Source organism: Diabrotica virgifera, chromosome 6 (assembly GCF_917563875.1).
Source record: "Diabrotica virgifera virgifera chromosome 6, PGI_DIABVI_V3a".
In the NCBI taxonomy this organism is placed as follows: Eukaryota; Metazoa; Arthropoda; class Insecta; order Coleoptera; family Chrysomelidae; genus Diabrotica; species Diabrotica virgifera.
Genome location: NC_065448.1, coordinates 38,177,152 through 38,201,161, shown reverse-complemented (window position 1 = coordinate 38,201,161; position 24,010 = coordinate 38,177,152). Strand labels below are relative to the sequence as shown.

General features: G+C 30.7%; 1 protein-coding gene and 1 long non-coding RNA gene across 3 annotated transcripts in view; one reads left to right on the top strand and one right to left on the bottom strand.

Annotated features, from left to right (window-relative positions):
- The window catches only part of LOC126886869 (zinc finger protein 271-like), a 73,841-nt gene that overhangs the window by 14,949 nt on the left and 34,882 nt on the right, over nt 1-24,010 (top strand). The gene's annotated exons all lie outside the window — the stretch shown is intronic.
- On the bottom strand, nt 17,353-19,392 carry LOC126886870 (uncharacterized). 2 transcript variants are annotated; one of them, XR_007698798.1, is made up of 4 exons: nt 19,097-19,392; nt 18,961-19,042; nt 18,703-18,858; nt 17,353-17,630 (listed from the first exon to the last, which is right to left on the bottom strand). It is a non-coding gene; the product is annotated as an uncharacterized LOC126886870 (long non-coding RNA). The 2 variants fall into 2 exon arrangements; XR_007698797.1 differs by having other exon boundaries at nt 18,961-19,386.

Sequence of the window (24,010 nt, the reverse complement as noted above, 5' to 3'; positions counted from 1 at the left end):
GTACCATAGACTCACTTTTAAGCTTTGAAACAATTAAAATAAATCTTAAACAACGGAGAAATCGTATATTTACTTTGCTGTTTCATAACTTTTTTTCAAATGGTTGGAAATTTTTTTTAAAGCATTCATTTTCAAGACCTATGAAATACGCATTTTAAGTATTTTATAAAATTAGAATATAATAAACAATTTCTGAGAAATGTTAATTTTTTTATAACAATTTTTTTAATGATTTAAAGATTATGCAAAAAAAATGAAAAATTTATATTTTGTCGACAAAATATTAAATAGGCATCACACCTTTATAATCTTTCTAAGTTTGATCAATGTCTCATAATTATTTTGGTTGTTATTGCTACTGTAAATTGTTAATTAACAATTGAATTGTTGCTAAAACATTCGTTTCATTTTCACCGGCTTCTGAATTTATTATCTATACTAAGAAAGCTTTTATTTCACCAAGCTATATAATTATTGATAAATAATTACTGGCCCAAAAAATTTATTTGAAAATTCGAGATTTTGTTGGGAAAACCCACATTTTCCGAGGAAAATTTTCGTCGGAGCAAATCGGAAAAAGCATATCTCTATGCAGAATTTAATAGCGGTGAATTTTTATTTGGATATTTTTGTTGTAAAGTTAAAATCTTCGGAGTTATAGAGCAATAATTGAAAAAAATACGATTTGTCGGCGCTATTTTGTTTATAAAAAAAGTAGCACACTACCTGCGGACTTTGCATACCTATATTAATAATATATAGGATCTTATAATTCGATTCTAGCAATAAAATTGCTGGTAAATAACCTTTCTTTGTAGTTTACTAATTAGACCAGCGTATTGTAACTATTTTTTTTTCAAAATTTAAAGATTATGCAAAAAAAAAGAAAAATTTATATTTTGTCGATAAAATATTAAATAAGCATCTCAGCTTTATAATCTTATAAGTTTGATCAATGTATCATGATTATTTTGGTTGTTATTGCGATCGTAAATTGTTAATTAACAATTGAATTGTTGCTAAAATATTCGTTTAATTTTCACCGGCTTCTGGAATTACAATCTATACCAAGAAAGCTTTGATGTCACTAAGTTATTTAATTATTGATTAATAATTACTTACCTAAAACTTTATTTGACAATTAAAGTTTTTGTTAGGAAAACCCGCATTTTCCGAGGAAAATTTTCGTCAGAGCAAATCGTGAAAAACATATCTCTATGCAGAATTTAACTGCGGTGAATTTTTATTAGGGTGTTTTTGTTGTAAAGTTAAAATCTTTATAGTTATACAGCAATAATTGAAAAAAATACGATTTGTCGGCGCCATTTTGTTTATAAAAAAAGTAGCACACTATCTGCGGACTTTGCATACCTATATTATTAATTAATAGGATCTTATAATTCGATTCCAGCAATAAAATTGCTGGTAAATAACTTTTCCATGAATTTTGCTAATTAGCCCAGAGTACATGTAGTGTAATCTTATTTTACTAGACTATTGGGACCGTGCAAGTTCGGAAAAGCGACACCTATTTCTACGGTCTGTACTTTTATTCGCACTTTTAATTATATTGGCCAATCATATGGTCCTGGTTAAAATGCAGTACTGCAAGCAAAATACAATTAATTAAATTTACCTTTATATAATAATTGCATATCATATCAATACTGTGGAGCAATATATAATTTTTCTTCTTAAATGACAATAAGTATGAAATGTACGTCAATTTGACAATTTCAATTGACAATATGAATTATTTAAGAAAGTTGCAATATTTCTCCGCTATTCGCGCACGATCGTTTCGCGTATCCCTTCCAAGTACTTGCACACCGCGAATAATCGATATTCGAAGTTTCAGCAAGGATGGAGCCATTATGATTTATGACAAATGTCAAAAAGACAGTAATGTTATTAGAAAAATATAAATGGATCTTTTACTTGGAACTTTTATGGGATTTAAACTTAGGAATGTTCAAGTGTTTTATTACCAGTTAGCCAAACAGTTTAATAAAACTGAATTTCGCATAAATTAGAAATTAGTTATCCTGTATTTGACGTTTTGATTTTTTGTCAAAACTGGGGACTTTTTCGTCGATTTTCTTGTTTTCCTCGATAATAGGGCTGTTACTGTATCTCCTCGAAGGATCACAATGATTAGAATTTATAATTAGAATTTTTGCTATGTACTTTCGATTGCAAATTAATACTGGGAGTTATACTTTCGCAGAACAATACAAAATACGTGTGTATCTTATTTTATTACAACTTTTAATAAACTCTCGTTGTCGAGCGTCGCGCTGGACAATGTTTTTAAGTTGGCTAAGGTCTGAACAATTCTAATATTACATTTCTGTTTTTACATTAATTTTCTCTTGAACCCACATTTTTTATTATAGTCAGTTTGATTTTTAGATTGTGTCCAAGAGAACAAGATGGAAGTTGTAGGGACAGTAACGGAACATTCATCACAGGAAGAAAATTATATGAATCCACATGCGGAAGGAAAAACATTAAATAAAAATAGGAAAGTGGGGACTGGAAAAAAACCTTACAAGTGTGAAATTTGTTTTAAGCAATTTAGTGAAACAGTTACTTTAAAAAGACATTTGAGAGTGCACACTGGAGAAAAGCCTCACAAGTGTGAAATTTGTTTTAAACAATTTAGTCGAGTAGATAGTTTAAAAAAACATTTGAGAGTGCACACTGGAAAAAAACCTCACAAGTGTGAAATTTGTTTTAGGCAGTTTAGTGAAGAAGATAATTCAAAAAGACATTTGAGAGGACATACTGGAGAAAAACCTTACAAGTGTGAAATTTGTTTTAAGCAATTTACTAAAGTAGATCATTTAAAAGTACATTTGAGAGTGCACACTGGAGAAAGACCTCACAAGTGTGAAATATGTTTTCAGCAGTTTAGTCAAGCAGGACATTTGAAAAAACATTCGAGAGTTCACACTGGAGAAAAACCCCATAAGTGTGGAATTTGTTTTCAGCAGTTTAGTGAAACAAGTACTTTGAAAAGACATTTGAGAGTGCACACTGGAGAAAAACCTCACAAGTGTGAAATCTGTTTCAAGCAGTTTAGTGAAGTAGGTAATTTGAAAAGACATTTGAGAGGACATACTGGAGAAAAACCTTACAAGTGTGAAATTTGTTTAAAGCAGTTTATTACAGCAGGTCATTTAAAAAGACATTTGAGAGTACACACTGGAGAAAAACCTTATCAGTGTGAGATTTGTTCAAAACAGTTTGCTCAAAAAGCTCAATTAATTGGTCACATTAATGTTCACACCAGAGAAAAACCTACAGTTTAGTGGACCACGCAATTTGAAAACACATTTGACAGTTTACACTATAGAAAGCCAAACAAGAAATTATCTTAGTGTTTAATTTGTTTTAGAAGGTTTTTCTTAAAATTTATCTTCATTTCTGCAAATTCATCGTGGAAGGTTTTATTTCAGTTATGGTAGTTTAAGGAAGTAGACGATTTTCCTTGTAAAAACAGAGTTTCAAAGTGCTTTTGAAAAATAGTAGGTACAAACCTGCGCATATTTGTATTATAGAAACAACAAAATGTTCATTATATATTTTAAAACTATTTTAGTATTTTTTGTCCAATTTGTATATACAGAATGAGTTTGATGTATTTATGGAACGCCTCAATTATCTCGGAAACGATTTGCACAATTTTTATAAATTTTAGTGAGTAAGGATTTGCGGCCGATATTATATGGTAGTTGCATTGTTGCCAGATTTTCCGTTTTTCTGGAAATTAACTTTCTTATTTCAAATGGGACACCCTGTATATTTTTGTGTATTTAATAAATACTGATTATTGTTCGTGTAATACTCCCTATACCCAAATACCGTAATTTCTGAGTTATTGCTATATTTATTTTTAATGTTAATTTTTTTTTAAATAAATTATAAAAATCAATTTTTGTGGCCCGGGAAGACATTATTTTAGGTTTGTTGGATCAGTGGTAACAAAAAAAGTATTTTGTAATTTTTCTCTAAAGTTGGTCGTTTTCGAGTTTAAATTCAAATTTAAACAGTATAAAACTTATTATTAATTAAGCTATCCAGATTTAGCCATACGGCTCACACTCCCTCTAAGGGGAAATTTGACTCATCCCAGATACCTACGGTATCAAAAGGATTGAGCTCTGGTGGGACTCTTTCCGTGTTATCGAGCCCTAGGTGACTTGGTATGCAGGTGTATCTCCCAAAAATTTTCGTACGCATCTGGCCGTTGCGAGTAGTACTGCTTTCTGCATGGTCTTATAAAGATGTTCATTAAGACCCAGCTTTTTTATGCTTTCGAGGAGGGTCTTCGGAATGATTCCAGTAGTAGACATAATAATCGGTATCGTCTGGGTGCTTTGCATTCTCCATTGTCTCCGTATTTGAATTTCCAGATCTCTGTACTTGGCGATCTTTTCAGTAAATTTAGTACGTAGATTATTGTTGTTAGGAATCGCCGCATCAATGAGGGTTGTTTGTCTCGTTAATTTATTGACTAATACGAGATCTGGTCTATTATGCGCCACTGTTTGGTCTGTGAGCATAGTGCGGTCCCAGTATAGCTTGTAGTTGCCATCCTCAAGCATACTCTCAGGGACGTATTGATAATTAATTAAGCTTATTAATGCTTTATTATTAATTAAGCTTTTTAAACTTATTTCGACAAAAAATGTCGATTTTCAAGGCTCAAAAGCATAACTTAAAAATCTAATTTGTGAAATTACGAAGTGCCTAAATTCAAATTCAAACCTTCTTCTATCAGTTCCCCATAAGAATTTTTGGCATGTTTTATTAAACATTGTTTTTTAATTGTTAATGAAGCGCTTATGAAAGGCCGGGCGATCGGGCTGCATTAATAATTAAAAGACTAGGTTTTAAAATGAAATAAGGCAAAATTTCTTATCGCTAACTGATAAAATAAGGTTTAAACTTGAATTTAGGTACTTCATAGTTTCAAAAATAATATTTTTTACTTGTGTTTTTGAGCATTGAAAATCGTCATTTGTCGTTTTCTTAGCTTTAAATTGTTTAACTCGAAATCAATCAACTTTAGAGAAACATTACAAAATACCTTTTTTGCTCTCAATTATCCAAAGAACCTAACATAATAATGCCTGCCCGGGCCGAACAAATTGATATTTATAAATAAAAAAATTTTTCCAAAAAAAAATATATTTTTTTGAGGTTATGTACACAACTTACGGATTCATAAAAAATAGACATGTTTTGTAAAAGCCTCAATTATGCGTGTGAATTTTTTGAAAGTATAAAATTAATTGCATCCCAACTAAAAAAAAAATAAAGACGAAAAATGCAGTTTTTGATAGTGGGTGAAGGGGACAGGGGGTGGTGTTTATATGTTTCCTTTTAGGTTCTACTACATATTTAAGTTATAGAGTCTTATGGTGCCTAAAATGATTAGCAAATTTCACATATACGGGCTTTTAGTCTACGTTGTTCTAGTGTTTTTTTCTATTTGTCTTTTCTGTTGCTCTTCATTGTCTTGCATTTCAATAACTTTTAATTTGAATATTACATTTCTTTGTTTTTACATTAATTTTCTCTTGAATCCAAATGTTTTTATTATACTACCGTCCTCAATTAAAACGCGGTATCTACAAAAAAATTGAAAATCGAGTTTTTGCTATATATGGTTTCCTTGTGACCTTATTTATGCTTCTGCAATGTCTGAAACCCGTATAATTTTATTTACTACCAAAATAAACAAATTGAAATATGCCGTTTGTGCATATAGAGTCCTGAGAAAAAACTTTGAGAGCCGATTTCTCGATTTTAAGTTGGCTGCACATACCGCGTTTTATTTGAGGACGGCAGTATAGTCAGTTTGATTTTTAGGTTGTCTTCAAGAGAACAAGATGGAAGTTGTGGAGACACTAACTGAACATTCATCACAGGAAGAAAATTACATGAATTCACACGCGGAAGGAAAAACATTAAATAAAAATATGAAAGTTGGGACTGGAAAAAAACCTTACGAGTGTGAAATTTGTTTTAAACAATTTAGTGAAGCAAGTAATTTAAAAAGACATTTGAGAATACATACTGGAAAAAAACCTCACAAGTGTGAAATTTGTTTTAAACAATTTAGTGAAGCAGGTACTTTAAAAAGACATTTGAGAGTGCACACTGGAGAAAAACCTCACAAGTGTGAAATTTGTTTTAAGCAGTTTATTACGGCAAGTGATTTGAAAGTACATTTGAGAGCGCATACTGGAGAAAAACCTCACAAGTGTGAAATTTGTTTGGAGCAATTTAGTCAAGCAGGTAATTTAAAAATACATTCGAGAGTGCACACTGGAGAAAAACCTCACAAGTGTGAAATTTGTTTTAAGCAGTTTAGTGAAGCAGGTACTTTAAAAAGACATTTGAGAATACATACTGGAAAAAAAGCTTACAAGTGTGAAATTTGTTTTAAACAATTTAGTGAAGCAGGTAATTTAAAATTGCATTTTAGACTGCATACTGGAGAAAAGCCTCACAAGTGTGAAATTTGTTTTAAGCAGTTTAGTCAAGCAGGTAATTTAAAAATACATTCGAGAGTGCACACTGGAGAAAAACCTTACAAGTGTGAAAGTTGTTTAAAGCAATTTATTCAAGCAGGTCATTTGAAAAAACATTTGAGAGTGCACACTAGAGAAAAACCTTATAAGTGTGAAATTTGTTTTAAACAATTTAGTGAAGCAGGTACTTTAAAAAGACATTTGAAAATACATACTTAAAAAAAAACCCCACATGTGTGAAATTTGTTTTAAACAATTTAGTGAAGCAGGTACTTTAAAAAGACATTTGAGAATACATACTGGAAAAAAACCTTACAAGTGTGAAATTTGTTTTAAACAATTTAGTGAAGCAGGTAATTTAAAATTGCATTTTAGACTGCATACTGGAGAAAAGCCTCACAAGTGTGAAATTTGTTTTAAGCAGTTTATTACGGCAAGGCATTTGAAAGTACATTTGAGAGCGCACACTGGAGAAAAACCTTATAAGTGTGAAATTTGTTTTAAACTATTTATTCAAGCAGGTGATTTGAAAAAACATATGAGAGTGCATACTGGAGAAAAACCTTATCAGTGTGAGATTTGTTTAAAACAGTTCGCTCAAAAGGCTCAAATGAAAGGTCACATGAAAGGTCATACTGGATAAAAACCTTACAAGTGTGAAATTTGTTTTAATCAGACTGGATATTATCCAGTCTGATTCTTATACCTGCGTATTACGACTTAACGATAGTATGAGAAAACAACAACTGTAAACACGAAAATCCCTAAATACCCAGATAGCAATATAAACTTGTTTCAAACTTGCAACAAGTTTGATACATCAAACATGAAAGCTTGCTGCAGGTTTGCCATGGCAACTTTGCAAACTTGCAGCAAGTTTAAATCAAACTTGCTAGTTGGAGTGTGACAAACTTGCATGAAGTTTGTTTTTTCAAACTTGATATAACAAACTTGCTGAAGGTTTGTTTTTGTTTTGTTGCATGAAGTTTGTTTTTTCAGACTTGATACAAACTTCCTTAAGGTTTGTTTTGACATACTAGTCATAATTTGAATAAAACAACGTGAATAAAAAATACAATACCATTTTATATAACCATTTATTCAGTAATCACTCAACTAAAATACAATCTATTGTCTAAAATTATTTATTGGAACTTATATTAAACCCGCTAGCTTCAGATTCCGATGCTCAGTTTTGTCTATCAGCTCTGAAACAAATAAAAGAAATTGTTATAAACTCTTGCTGTGTGAACATAATTAATATTTGCTATTAAAAGAGACAAAAATATGTTAAAGTAACAATTTTACAGTAAAACCTGAAACTTATTTACATATAAAATTATTATAAATATAATTTATTTTAGATAGTAAATAGCTAGATAGTAATACAGCTAGAAGCCTAGAAGCTACGATAAACATAAAAAAAACTTACCTCAATTTCACCAAAGCAAAAAGAATACCAATCTGTACCTAATCATTACAAGCAGGTGGGTCTATGAAAAACTGAAGAAAAGAAGCTTCAGCTTAGTAATTAAAGTAATAGTCTCGGAGAATTGTATGGTAAATGTTGTAAACAACTAAAGAAAAATATCAACATAGGATAGGGATAGGACATAGGACATAACCACAAATTATCACCGCTTAGGTTGGCAGGCAGGTTACTTTTCCGGTGTGGCCAGCTGTCGAGTAAGCTTTTTCCCCCAACGTACCTTAAAAATTCCCACTTTTATGATAAAATTCCCTCCTATGCTCCTATTTAAAAAATCTATGAAAATGTGTTGAATTATTTTCAAATATTTTGATTTTTTTAAATATATTACAATTTGGACTGGAGCAAAGATTCCTTTATAAGTTAACTTTTTCCCTTTTATGTTGAAAATTCTCTCCGGTGGCAACACTTTCGTTTTCGTGGGCGTGACATCAGTCAGGGTAACGAACGAAACCGAACCGACCGTAACGTGTAAGTCAACCAAATAGATGACGGCTTTGCAACTAAGCTTGTAGCAAAGTTGCTACAAACTTGAATCATCATCTTTGTCATAACAATATTGCAGCAAACTTAACACAAACTTGCCTCGTCATATTTGACGCAGCAATTTAAAATCAAAGAAGAATCAAACTTGCCACAAGTTTACATGCTATCTAGGGAGGGACTTTTTCGCCTCATGACCACGTTTTCAGCATTTAAAATACATTCTTATGAGATACTATACATTTAAATAAATATAAAAAATCGTTTTCTGTGCATTTTTATCATCCACCATCTTCTTTTGAGTCTTGGTTTTTTACTTGATCTATATAAAATAATAAATTCATAAAACTTCGACTTCCATCTTGAAATTATTTGATTAAAAAACGCGTTTTCTACTGACTACCGCTAAAGACAGTGTGGCCAGTCACTTTAATGCGCAGTTTATTCCATCATTTTTGGTGTATGAATTAATACGATAATGAACGTTAACGTTAGTGTGGCCCCAGCATAAGGAAGTAGACGATTTTTTTTGTGTAAAAATAGAGTTCAAAGTGCTTTCGAAAAATAGTACAAACCTGCGCATATTTGTATTAAAAAACAGCAAAATGTACATTATATATTTTAAAACTATTGTAGTATTTTTTGTCCACTTTGTATAATATTATAATAAAAATTTAATAAGGTTTTTATTTAACATTTCGAATTGCGTTTTCCCCATATTGTGTCATTCAGGCAACCTGTTTGCTCTATTCACTTGATCTTCCGTAGATAGATAGTGTGATTCTTAGATATTCAAACTCTCTTTGAAACTATGCAAGAAATCCAAAATGTCTTGGCCAGTTGTAATAGTGTTTAGTGTGTGGCAAAATAACATTTCTTCAACTGACCCATTGAAATTAAACCTTACTAAGCATAACAATTTAACTTTGTCAGCAATATCTTTACTTTCGTCTAATTGTAAAAAATAAAAATGAGTTTCTTTCATAACATATATTAAACTCTCCTTTATGTCAAGAGAAATTTCCTCGATTCTGTGTTTCACTGTAGTGTTGGATAGGGGTATTTTACATATCTGTTGACCTGTTTTTTCGTCAAACACAAGTGACGAAATTATTTCTGCCCGGGCAAAATAAGGTTCTCGCCTGATATGTGCGGAGCGCTATATTTTGCTATTAGCAAAGACAGCTGGTAAGAGGCCATGGTAATTTTCTTTATTACCTTGCCCCGACGCCGCATTCTTCATATTCGACCGAGCCGAAGTCATTTCTTTGACAGAACATCAAAGGCTTATTTAAGGTTTCTGGATGTTTAGTTGAAATGTGGTTGAAATTAGGTTTTGAATGCTTCATACTTTCGTTATCCAAGGTTTCGAAACAAAGAAGTACATTGGGGTATAGGTTCTTCTTCCGTATCTATGAACGTGAATCCATATTGAAGGTATTCAGGACAATATTTTCGTAACATTTTCTTCCCTTTATTAACATTTGAAAATACTTGGGGCACTTCAGCTTCATTGCTAGTAGATGGACGATTAAGCTCAACTTCGCCAGTAGATTGCAGTTAGGTCTTAACAAAAGAACCACTTTTCAGCCAGTTTTCCATCGTTAAATAGTTGATAGTTAAATATCACTGTCGTATGTTATTGCTCGGACAAATACCACAGTCAGACTGAAAACTGAAAGTGAAAACAAGACTTGAGTCTGCGTCGACACCCCTCACAATTTAGATTTACATAATTTGCTTTGCGCATGTGCGGCCTCATTTGCGGTTTGCGATTCAAATCTAATAGCTGTCATGAAGTGTAAATAAATAAATTGTAAACTTAACCACAAAATTTACATTTGATTAAATACTATTAGTGCAGTCACTGAAGGTGGATATGAGCTAATACCTCCGATTTCGTTGAACCTGCATAGATTTGCATGAAAATTGGTGAATGGTTAGAGGATATCTCAAGGAACAAAGGTGACATGGTGCCAACTTGCGCTTTTACCCTGGGGGTGGATGCCACCCCTTCTCGGGGGTGAAAATTATTTTATTGAAAATAACCCCATAATTCCATAGAGGGAACAATTCTAAGAAAAATTTGTTATATAAAGTTATTAATATAAATCAAAACTTTTTAAGTTATTGAAGATCAAAGATTTTAATTTTTCTTGAGAAAAATGCATGTTTTTAACCGATTTTTCATCAATAATTCAAAAACTATAAGTTTTTACAAAAAAGTTATTATTACCAAAATTGAAGATAATAAAAAAACGAAATAAACCTTTTACTACAAAAACCTTTTAATGTTAACTAAAAGTGAGTTATAGGTAATTGAATATATATTTTTTTCGGCGAGTAAAAAAATCTAAGTATTCAAGCTGAAATAACGGGAAAATGATGCATTTTGTAAAATAAACTTATTAAACATTTGTCAAAGTACTTAAAAATATCTATCAAATGAGCCCCCGAACATGTTGATAGCATTAAAATTTATGCACCAAAATTTTTTCAAAATTTATCTTTTATAAATTTTTCCAAAAAATGTTATTGTTTTTTTTTTAATAACTCCGTTTGTTTTTAGGATATCTGGTTTATCTAAAAACCGTTTGCAAGTTAATTCCAAGGGTTATTTAACCAGGTTGAATTTAATCTTTTAGACCCCTTCCTTTTTTAAGAATAAAAGGTTAAATGGCCCCGGTTGCATGGTTTTCACAGCAAAATTTAAGATTTAAACGTTTCTATCTCGGTTATTTTTTACCCTATGGAAATAGTAAAACAGGTAAAATATTTGGCATAGAAAAAACTAAAATTTAGGTATATATCATTTTTTACATATATTGAGTATTTTTGGAGTTATTATCAAAAGAATATGAAAATTACAATAATTTTAAAAATTATGATTTTTTTAAATTATATCTTTTTTTCAAAAATATGCATTCTAAACCGGTCAAAATTATTAAAATCATTACTTATGCTAATATAAAGAATTTCTTCTAAGGATTACTATACATTTTAATTTTTGTGGAAATGGCGTATGTTTTATTTTTCACTTTTTCCTAAAAAATTCGAAAGGGCTTTTTTATTTTCATCATAACTTGCTTAATTTTGACGCTATTAACTTGTTCTGAAGCTCATTTAATAGGTATTCCGAAGTACGTTGACAAATGATTAGCAGGTATATTTTATACATTGCATCGTTTTTCCGTTGTTTAAGCTTGAATACTTAGATTTGAGTATTCGTCGAAAAAAATACACATTCAATTGCCAATAACCCACTTTGAACTAACATTAGTTTAGTTCTTTAAGTGAGGAATGTATTTAGTTTTTTATTACCATCAATTTCAATAATAATAACTATTTTGTACAAACTTATAGTTTTTGAGTTATACGTGAAAAACCGATTTAAAACATGCATTTTTTTTACGAAAAAATAAAATCTTTGGTCTTTAATAACTCAAAAAGTATTGATTTATATTAATAACTTTATATAACAAATTTTGCTTATAATTTGTCCCTCTATCGAATTATGGTGTAATTTTTAATAAAATAATTTTCACCCCCGAGAAGGGGTGGCATCCACCCCCAGGGTAAAAGCGCAAGTTGGCATTATGTCACCTTTGTTCCTTGAGGTATCCTCTAATTACTTACCAATTTTCATGAAAATCGATAGAGGTTCAACGAAATCGGAGGTAAAAACCTTCAGTGACTCCACTATACAGGGTGTCCCGAAAAGAATGGTCATAAATTATACCACACATTTTGGGGTCAAAAATAGTTCGATTGAACCTAACTTACCTTAGTACAAATGTGCTCACAAAAAAAGTTACAGCCCTTTGAAGTTACAAAATGAAAATCGATTTTTTTCAATATATCGAAAACTATTAGAGATTTTTTATTGAAAATAGACATGTATAATTCTTATGTCAGGAACATCTTAAAACAAAATTATAGTGAAATTTGTCCACCCCATAAAAAATTTATGGGGATTTTGTTCCCTTAAACCCCCCCAAACTTTTGTGTACGTTCCAATTAATTCATTATTGTGGTACCATTAGTTAAACACAACGTTTCTAAAACTATTTTGCCTCTTATTATTTTTTCGATAAGCCAGTTTTTATTGAGATGCGGCTTCTTTTTCTATATATTTACGTATAAATTTTATGGGGGTTTTGTTCCTTTAAACCCCCCTAATGTTTGTGTACGTTCCAATTAAACTATTACTGTGGTACCATTAGTTAAACACAGTGTTTTTAAAACTTTTGTCTCTGAGTTTTTTGTTCATAAGTTACCTTTTATCGAGATGTAGCTTCTTTTTCAAAATATACCTAAAAATGTAAATTATAAATAAATTTTCAGATTATTAACAGGTCTCTATAACCGTACTTAACCATATACAAATATGTGGTGGATTCGACAAATATTCAAAATATCTCGATAAACACTGGCTTATCGAAAAAGTACTAGGAGGCAAAAAAGTATTAAAAATAATGTGTTTAACTAATAGTGCCACAATAATAATTTAATTGGAACGTACACAAAAGTTTGGGGGGGTTTAAGGGAACAAAACCCCCATAAAATTTGTATGGGGTGCACAAATTTTACTTAATTTTTTTTTAAGATATTGCTGTCGTAAAAATGCCACATGTCAATTTTCAATAAAAAATCTCTGAGAGTTTTCGATATATGAAAAAAAATCGATTTTCATTTTGTAACTTCAAAGGGCTGTAACTTTTTTTGTGTGCACTATTGTATATAGGTAAGTGAGGTTCAATCAACCTATTTTTGACCCCAGAATCTGTGGTATAATTTATGACCAATCTTTTCGGGACACCCTGTATATCAGAAACTTGATTACAATTATTGTATTTAATTGTGTGTTGATCTAAAATAGTGAAGCATACCAGTTATGGCCATTACTTGTTCTTTATGTAATAAGAACTTTTCGCGTAAAGATGTGCTAAAATTACAATATTGTAAAGTTGAAAATATTTACATTATTATAGAGCACCTTTTGCACTGTTAATTAATATTTTTAGATATTTTTCAGATCTTAAAATTTTGTTATGTCACTTGAATTTTGTTTGATATATTATTCTACATTTAAATTAGTTTGGTATACCTACTTGCATTTTCTGTTGCTGATTATATATATTATTTTAGTAGAAGTAAATTAAAAGTTTAATTCAATAAAGAAAACAAAAAATATACGTATACTTACCTATTAGAACAAGAAAGAGCATATTGTAGTAGTAGGTACAAAAAATAAATAAGGTCCCTACTATGAACAACAATAATGTGATGTCTGATGACTCAGAGTGATGTTTAAGGGGAATGCAGTTAAAATTAAAAAAGTTTCATTTCATTAGAATAAAAAGAAATTTGTTCTGATATGTCTATCACTTAAAAATGACATGAACTTAGCAAGTACCTACCGCATTTTGTACAGGAGCACAATAAAGTTTTTGTTTAAGGTGAAATAAAAATACACTTTAAACTTCTTAACATTTTATTAGAACAGATATGCACAAATTTATCCATTTCCATACCCCATTATTCTTTTGAGAACTGATGTAGGATAAATGGCACATTAACTTTTTTATTATAATGGGATGTTTTGCCCGTAGCCTTATTAGACCCTTCTTCTTATAATGGCTTTACAACCCTTTGTGAGTCTTGGCCTACTCAACACATTGAAAAGCATATTTTTTATCAGGATATAATTGTTTAAAATCTTCTGGATGAAGGCTTCTAACGTGTTCTTTGAGTGTTGCAAACCCTTTATTAGTACAGTATTACAAGTACAGGTAATATTAGTAAACTGCTGTTTATAAACATTGTCAAAGTCCTTTGGATGTTTCTTTTTAACATGTAATTTTAGCACATCTTTACGTGAAAAGTTCTTATTACATAAGGAACAAGTAATGGCCATAACTGGTATGCTTCACTATTTTAGATCAACACAAAATTAAATACAATAACTGTAATCAAGATTCTGATAGAATATTTAATTAAATGTAAATTTAAGTTTACAAAATATCACATTTATTTATTTACACTTCATGACAGCTGTCAGATTTGAATCTCAAACCGTGAATGAGACCGCACATGCGCAAAGCAAATTACGTAAATCTAAAATGTGAGGGGTGTCGACGCAGACTCAAGAGAAAACAAGAACCGAGTGTTTGGGTACAATTAAAGATTAAACGAGCGAGTGGGAGAAAACCGATCGTACTGGGAGTCAATTCTCGAGAATGATCGTTCCCTGAGCGTACACGTTCACGAACGAATGAAATTGAACGTATAGTTCCGGCAATGTTAATTTTCGAGGATATTTTTAACTACTCGCTCCGATGAACGTATTCGCTCATTTTAACAGATCTATAGATTTGGCAACGTGGTAATTATTGAAAAGTTTGTGTTCCATGTGATAAAACTGTTTCGGTGTTTATTTAAAACCTGATTTGTCACATTCATTCACCAATATTGAAATATATTACATTTATGAAAATGGAAAATGATTTCAGTAAATTTTCAATTTATTTCTTTAATAGTGAAAATAATTCATAATAATATAACAGTACCTACTAATTAAATCTTATTCTAATAATTCAGGGTCAATTCTCAGGTCATACCTTGTGGTATATTATAAATAAATTCTGACCTAATAGATAAAATGACCTTAGGCCCGGTCTTTTCACCTCCGGATAAATAGTTAACGGGAAGTTTATCTGACAGATAAAAAAAGTAGTGTCTTTTCACTCTGGAATAAAGTTATCCGGCAGATAAATTGACGTTAAATATCAAATATTTAACTGCCGAATAAAGTACCGAATAAGAAGTTATCTGGCAGATAAACTTTGATTTTCGTATATTTCATGGTTTCTGATTACCAGGAAACTAAAAATATAACCTAAAATCTTGAGGGTCTGATTGAATTTATTGCAAAAGTAAAATTTTGTTCTTTCTAAAAATTCTCAATCACAAATTTTATGTTATTTTGTTTTTATACATACCTACCTACTGTAATTTTTTAAGCAGAGTTATTAGATATTAAATTAAAGATGGGTTATAATTTGAAAAAATTATAATAGGTATGTATTATTGTATACCTACCCAACTATATTCATTTACAAAGGAAAACAAGTTGTAAAAAATAAAAATAGAATAGTTTCTTATCCCATCATTTCTTTGAATTGCCAAATATTTTACGATTCCAAAATGAAAGGTATTGATATATGTAGGTAGTAACTAGAATTATGTATGCACATGGTTCTCAGAAACAGTAGATGATACCTACCTTGAAAAAAAAGCTGCTGTTAAGTATCCAAAACATACTGGGTGTATCATGAAATTCTAAAAAAATAGAATATAGGAAGACTGATTTTATATTCTGAGAATTTCGTAATACTCCCCGGATATGTTTTAAATAGGTACCTTCTTACTAATATTTTTTTGTGCCAAATATAAGTAATTCTGTATTATTGCTGTTTAAATTCAGATCATAGCAATGGGTTGTTACCTTTTTAATGAGTCCGCAAATACATCCCTTTTTGTATATAGCAGAAAACAAAACGATTACATTGATTCAGTTGTCCTACACTGAAGCAATATATTTATAACATAGAGAGAGATGAAAATGAAGACAATTTTGAAAATGAATTGATAAGTATAGACCAGGAATAAGCTAAATTATTGAATTTACTGAAGTTATGATGTTTGATAACCTTATAAAAAATTTTGTGTTAAGCTTGTCACGCACGGGGAACTATACTAAAATATATCTCATATCACTCTCTATAGTAATGAGTGAGGCTGCATACACGGAACTATACCATGGTACAATAAAGTTTCATGGTACAATTTTGCGCATGACATTTGACAGCTGAGGTCAAACGTGTGACGTAGCAAAGATCCATGTGAGCCATTATTTGTAATGGTAGTTACTATTATGTAGATTATTTTACAAAATGCTTATAATTAACTGGTTTTTAGCGATTTTTTTCAGTTTTTTTGGATAGTATATATGTGTTGTATAGTTTGTACAGACTAATTTAAGAACATTTACTCGTTAGTGCCCATATAGTTTTATTTGTTTTCGTGTATTTGTTTGTTTGTGTGTTTGTACTCAAGTCTGGACTCAAGTGTAGCTACAAATTTTGAGTACCTAAATTACAAAGTGATCATCAACAAATTAAGAAGTGGGATACCCTGTATATATTTGAAAATAATTTTAAAAGTTGTAGCGAAACATTTTTATGTGGATATTACTTTTTTTGTATCTTTAAACAACTGAAATATCTAACTCTGGAGTACCACTTGATCAACCTGTATGTATAATAAACAAATAATAATTAAAAAATGCTTTAGGTATAATGGATATCTGTGTTAACAAAATAATAAGTTTCTAAAATATCAGTTTCAAAACCTCGCTAAAATAACTACCCGAAAATCAAGAAAATTAAATTAGCTACAAAAAATTTTTTATTATTAAATATTATAATAACACAGCTTCATCATTTCTTTATAATTACTATAAATAAATTAGCCAAATTATATTAAAAATTTAAAATTAAAAAGTCTTTCCTATAAAACTACATTCAAATATTGCGTGAAGAAGGATCTTTACTACGTCATGCGCGAAAGCGACCGATTTTGGAACATTACGTGCCATACCTGGCGGAATTTATTGTACCATGGAACTATACCTAATGTATATTATGGTTCCGTTTATGCAGGCTCACTCATTATTATAGTGAGCAATATGAGATGTAATATATCTATTATAGTATACCTCCTGGTCAGTAACAAGCTTTATGGGGAAATAGAAGGATCATTAATATACATGTATAATTTTTTATTCTTTATTTAATTGTCCTTTGTATAATTTAATTATTAAATTTAATAAATCAATGAATTTTTGTGTCTCTTCTGCCCTTTAATTTTCTCTGGCACGCTTGTGTTCTACCCTTTCCTCCTCTTTTTCTATCTGAAGCAATTGAGCTATGTTGAGTATTAGCGTTGTTCTTTCTTGTAATACATTCTCTAGTTTATTATTGGTAGCTTATTTCTGGAACTAGCTTTTTCTTTGAGAACACAGGATTCCATCTTCTAGGTGTTTGTCATATCTGTAACCAATTTTTTTTAATTAGAAGAGTGAAAGATATCTACTAACAAATATTAAAATTAGGTTTTATTCTTGTTATTGGGATTCTTCAATTTACCATGTAAATTATCCAATCTTTAAAATATTGTGTTTTGATATACATAGTTGGTTTATCCCTAGTTTACTATTCAATATACCAGTTGGATGGATTATAAATCTGTAGCGTTTTGACAATGATTGATATGTCCATCTAGCCTAATTTTTCAGGAGGGCATTTTGAAAGTTTAAATCATGTTTTGTCAACCCAAAAACGAAAAGTAATCAACATAAGAAATCAAGTAATATATCAAGTTCTGGCCTACCTAATACAGTAGAATCCAGATTATCCGTGCTCCTCGGGACCGAAGGTGGCACTGATAATCCGAACATGTATTTCTTATGTATAATAAGTACTTATACACATACATATTATAATATTATGTACCTACCATAAAAAGATAACAGAAAAAATAAATCTTTCATTATGAGTCTCTCTTTCGTCATATAGAGTTTCCGTTAAGTGATTTACAATGACGCTATGTTGATAAAACCTCAAAAATGCAACTTGAGTAATAGAAAATCATAGCACGGATAATTAGGGTTCTACTGTAAGTTAAAAGGGGACATGTGGGACAAAGGGGGTTTTACCTTCATCATACACATACCAAACTATACCAACTTGAAGAAATGTTACTAAATAGCATATCAAGCAAATAATCTCATTATGGCTAAAATCAGACGTAACATCAAGTTTTGCCATACCACTACAGAAATATAGTATTGAATTTAAATAAAAGTTTTCTCCACATTAACAAATTTTTACATCATTGAACAATTATTAGGTTTGTTCTAGCATCAGTTTCAAACGGTTTGAAACCATCAGCGAATAGTCGATCAGCGCGAGTAGATAGGGGATAGCACTGGTGACTGTATTATGTTCTCTCACTGAGCAACTAATTGCTGACGGTTTCTGACTAGTTTGACTGTTTGCTAGAACAAACCTAATATTAATAATCATATAATATGTACATATATAATTATGTAAACAAAATTACCACTGCATCTGTTTCATTAGCTAGCTTGTCTTTATTTAAACTTGTCTTTGTCTTCTATTTTACATACAAATCAACAGTTTTCCTCTAATTTAAAATGGATTTACCTCTTGTTCAAGCTCTCCAGTAAACTATTTCAGCATAATCAATGTTTTCTTTCTAAAACAATATTGTTGTCTGATTAAAATATGGAAATGTATTTCTAAACCTTATGACTTTGTATACTTATTTTTTTAAGTTGTAATTCTTTGATTTACTTACATTTCCTTCATTCCTTCTTCCAAAATGGAAATAAAATCGATAAAATCATCTTTGAATCTAATTATGTTAGGTTAAGTTAAAGCTGAAATTATAAAAATAAACATAAAAGTCAGGTGTGTTCGGAATCCAAACTTACTTTTAAGCTTATCTACCGGATAACTAACTGGAACATAAATTGACGTGAAAAGACGGGTACATTTTATCTGGCGAATAAATATTTATCCTCCAGATAGCTAACTGCCAGATAAGAGCATATTTATTCGGAGGTGAAAAGACCGGGCCTTAATCTTAAAAAAAGATTTCGTGGCACATTTTGGTAGTTGTATTGATTCCAAATAAGTTCATCATGTGTAGCGCCTGGATAACGTGTATTTACATTCATTATCTTATAATTACTACATATATCTAAAAATAACTTATTTACTGTACCAATCAATTTTTGAAAGAATGTAAAATTACCAGGTATCTAACCTAAATCTATCATAAAAATGTCTTTCGCGGCCACTAAAACTTCCACTAAAATTTCAGCTTCCCTCACAACACTCATCATATTTTCTAATATCAAATCTTCCACATTCATTTTCCCAAAATCTTATTTACAACAAAAAACAGAGTTGAGGTTAAGAAGAACGCCGTTACTATTATCGAACGTATGATGAAGACCACTCGTTGTCGAACGATCACTTTGAGCTGAGCGATGATTTCGAACGAATCGTTCAAGATTCATTCCTCCAGAATTGCATTTTTTAGAAACGTTCGCTCATTACGTCACGAACGTATACGTTCAGCGAACGATCGTTCTCGAGAATTGACTCCCTGGCGCCTGGGAAAAAAACGGTTCTGGTCGCTACTCAGCTACTGTAAGAGACACGCGCCGCGACCCACCTGATATCCGCCCGCTGGTTGGGAAACGCTGACCTAGGTAATAGACACCGGCTTTACAAATAAGCTTCTTTCTTACGCACGTCTTACTACTACGACGAATGAAAGCCAACTGCATAGATAAATAATATATAGTATTACCAGATAGATAGGCAACTCACTGTAAAAATTTGGTTCCTTACGCCATTTGCGAGCGATGTGTTAACTAATCACAATTTGGCGGGAAATTCAAATGGACAAGCATTAATTTTATCCGTTTAGCGCCTCTTGCGGGCAATTTCGTTACTAATTAAAATATCTTGTTATTTTACAAGAAATAATCTCACCTATATTATTAAAATAAAATACCAAAACTTACTAAGCTTGTTAAAGTATTTTATTTAAATAATATCTAAGTAATACTCATAAATTATTCGGAATTCTCAAGTTGCAAAATATGTTATTTTTGCTGTCAAATTTAGTAAGGAAAAGGGATATAAAAAAGTTAGACAATTTTTTTCTAAATATAGGTACGTGTATTTATTTGTTGTTTCAGATAAAACAGTTATAAACTAATTACTATTTACCTATGCATTTTCTAACTTTTCTATGATTTGTACACAACAATAATAAACCATGTTTATTTTTTTAACACAATACCAAAGTTCTTTCGCAACTAAAACAAAACTACACACTACACTTTATAAACAAAGGATAAGGAACCAACTGAAATTGAAATTACTAAGAATAAATCGTTACAGATAATACAATAAAAACTGTAAACTAATAGAAAATTATTTGTATTTGCACTACTAACTCTAACTGTCATTACTTTTGACATCGTCGAGTTAAGCCTCGTTTGATTATTTTATTTGTGACCAAGGTCCCTATACCATAGGTTGTATGGTAACTTTGACATTGACAAATGAAATATTGTCATCGTGACGTCACCCAGACGATCAATTTTACGAATTGTTTGTAAACATAATAGGATACGTGGTTTGGAGGCTATATTTTGTTATTAAATATCGTTAGTGTTTTAATTTGTGTTTATATCTTGAGATATAATGTATCTATAGATATATCATTAAGTGTTTTTAGTATAATAACTTAAACCCAAAACTCTTTTACAAGTGTTAAGGTACATTTTAATGTGTTTGTATTAAGTACCTACTTACTTACTGGATTTTCATTCTGCTGTATTGTATAGTAAATGACATTCTTGTATAGAGACATTACAGTTCTCTAATGTCTCTTGTGGTTCTTCAGCTTAGACTGCTTAGACTTATTGAACAATATATCTAATTAAGTCTAAGTATAGATAATAGATCTATTATATGTAATTGTTTCATATAAAATTATAACCAATATTGCAGCCATCTGAAGATCGTTTGAATAAACAATTATAAACTAAATTAATATATAAAATGGGGAAAATTCCCTTTATTGCACTGAAATTGTATTTTTTTATAATTTACTGTTAATGTAAAACTTCACAGATACCTATTGAATGGAATCATAATGTTTTAATAGTTTTATATATATAATCCAGTACCTAACGTAATCAGATGCTCTTATGTTAAACTTAAGGGAAAAACTACTAATTTTCATACATAAATCTTTAGTTGAATCTCTTTTTCACCATGGTTTACATGTTAGGAGGAATTTATATTAATGTACTACATGCATTATCCCCAATTCAAAATTATTATATACCTACTCAAAATCATTTAAAAAAGTAAATTGTATTCAACCCATTATTAATATACCTAGGATATTTGAATGATTTAGTCCCATATATACACAAGAAAGAATCTCCTTCTGCTTTAATTAAGTAGTAATGCTATTCTGTTAAAGTCTTCGTGAGCGAGAAAGGCTGTCGTTTCTCTTTCTTTAGCTGAGCGGTGTGGAAGTGGTGGGGGAAATTCCCCAATTTTTCCATATGAGATTCCGGTCCGGGACATGGCCAACTGTTTCTCTGCATTGTCTTGCATTTCAATAACCTTTAATTTGAATATTATTTTTCTTTGTTTTTACATTAATTTTCTCTTGCACTAAAATGTTTAAAAAATCAATTGGAAAAACCCAATAGTTGGCTGTATACCATAGTTTAAAAAACTCATACAGAAGTAAAAAACTTCAACTTGTATTGTATTCAATAAAATGTTTATATTATAGTAAGTTTGATTTTCAGATTGTCTCCAAGGGAACAAGACGGAAGTTGTGGGGACACTAACTGAACATTCATCACAGGAAGAAAATTATATGAATCAACATTCGGAAGAAAAAACATCAAATAAAAATATGAAAGTTGGGACTGGAAAAAAATCTTACAAGTGTGAAATTTGTTTTAAACAATCTACTCAAGCAGGTGATTTAAAAAGACATTTGAGAGTACATGCTGGAGAAAAAAAGTGTGAAATTTGTTTTAAGCAGTTTAGTCAAGCGTCTGGTCTAAAATCGCATTTGAGGGTACACACTGAAGAAAAACCTTATAAGTGTGAAATTTGTTTTAAGCAGTTCACTAAGGCAAGCACTTTGAAAAATCATTTGAGAGTGCACACTGGAGAAAGACCTCACAAATGTGAAATTTGTTTTAAGCGGTTTAGTGTGGCAAATAACTTGAAAGTACATTTGAGAGCGCACACGGGAGAAAAACCTTACAAGTGTGAAATTTGTTTTAAGCAGTTCACTTATGCAAGTTCTTTGAGAAAGCATTTGAGAGTACACTCTGGTGAAAAACCTCACAAGTGTGAAATTTGTTTTAAGCAGTTTGGTCGAGCAGGTACTTTAAAAAGACATTTGAATGTACATACTGGAGAAAAACCTCATAAGTGTGAAATTTGTTTTAAACAGTTTAGTACGGCAAGTGATTTGAATGTACATTTGAGAGCGCACACTGGAGAAAAACCTCACAAGTGTGAAATTTGTTTTAAGCCGTTTTTTACAGCAGGTCATTTGAAAGAGCATTTGAGAGTGCACACTGGAGAAAAACCTCACAAGTGTCAAATTTGTTTTAAGCAGTTTGGTCAAGCAGGTACTTTAAAAAGACACTTGAGAGTACATACTGGAGAAAAACCTCACAAGTGTGAAATTTGTTTTAAGCAGTTTAGTACGGCAAGTGATTTGAATGTACATTTGAGAGCGCACACTGGAGAAAAACCTCACAAGTGTGAAATTTGTTTTAAGCAGTTTAGTCAAGCAGGTACTTTAAAAAAACATTTGAGAGTACATACTGGAGAAAAACGTCACAAGTGAAATTTGTTTTAAGCAATTCAGTAAAGTAGATACTTTAAAGGTACATTTGAGAGTGCATACTGGAGAAAAACCTTACAAGTGTGAAATTTGTCTTAAGCAGTTAATTACAGCGGGTCATTTAAAAACACATTTGAGAGTTCACAATGGAGAAAAACCTTATCAGTGTGAGATTTGTTCAAAACAGTTTGCTCAAACAGCTCAATTAACTGGTCACATTAATGTTTACATCAGAGACAAACCTAAAGTTTAGTGAACCACATAATTTGAAAACACATTTGACAGTTTACAATATAGAAAAGCCAAACAAGAAATGATCTTAAAGTGTTTAATTTGTTTTAGAGGGTTTTTCTTAAAATTTATATTCATTTATGCAAATTCATCCTGGAAGGTTTTATTTCAGTTATCGTAGTTTAAGGAAGTAGACGATTTTCCTTGTAAAAATAGAGTTTCAAAGTGCTTTTGAAAAATAGTACAAACCTCCGCATATTTGTATTATATAAACAACAACATGTTCATTATATATTTTAAAACCATTCTAGTATTTTTTGTCCACTTTGTCTATATCGAGTGAGTTTGATGTATTTTTCTTTTGCGTCCTACCATGTTTGTGGCTGCTCCTCTCCACACACGGACTCCTAAAAGTGCTTGTGTAGTACTCTTTTTGGTAGCCTATACTCTCCCATTCTTATCACATATTTGGCCCATGGTAATATAATTAGGACAATCTATATAAAATATGTTTTAAGTTTTAAATAACTTTATCAAAATATAATAATAGGGTATTAGCCCGATACGAAGACACTGACATTTGACCGTGAATTAGAAACGTGATGTATTAATATTATGTCGGGTATAAATGCAGTGTAGGTGAATTTAGTATTAGGGTTATTGTTAGATACTTGAGTTGTACAAATGTATTGGTATAGGTAAT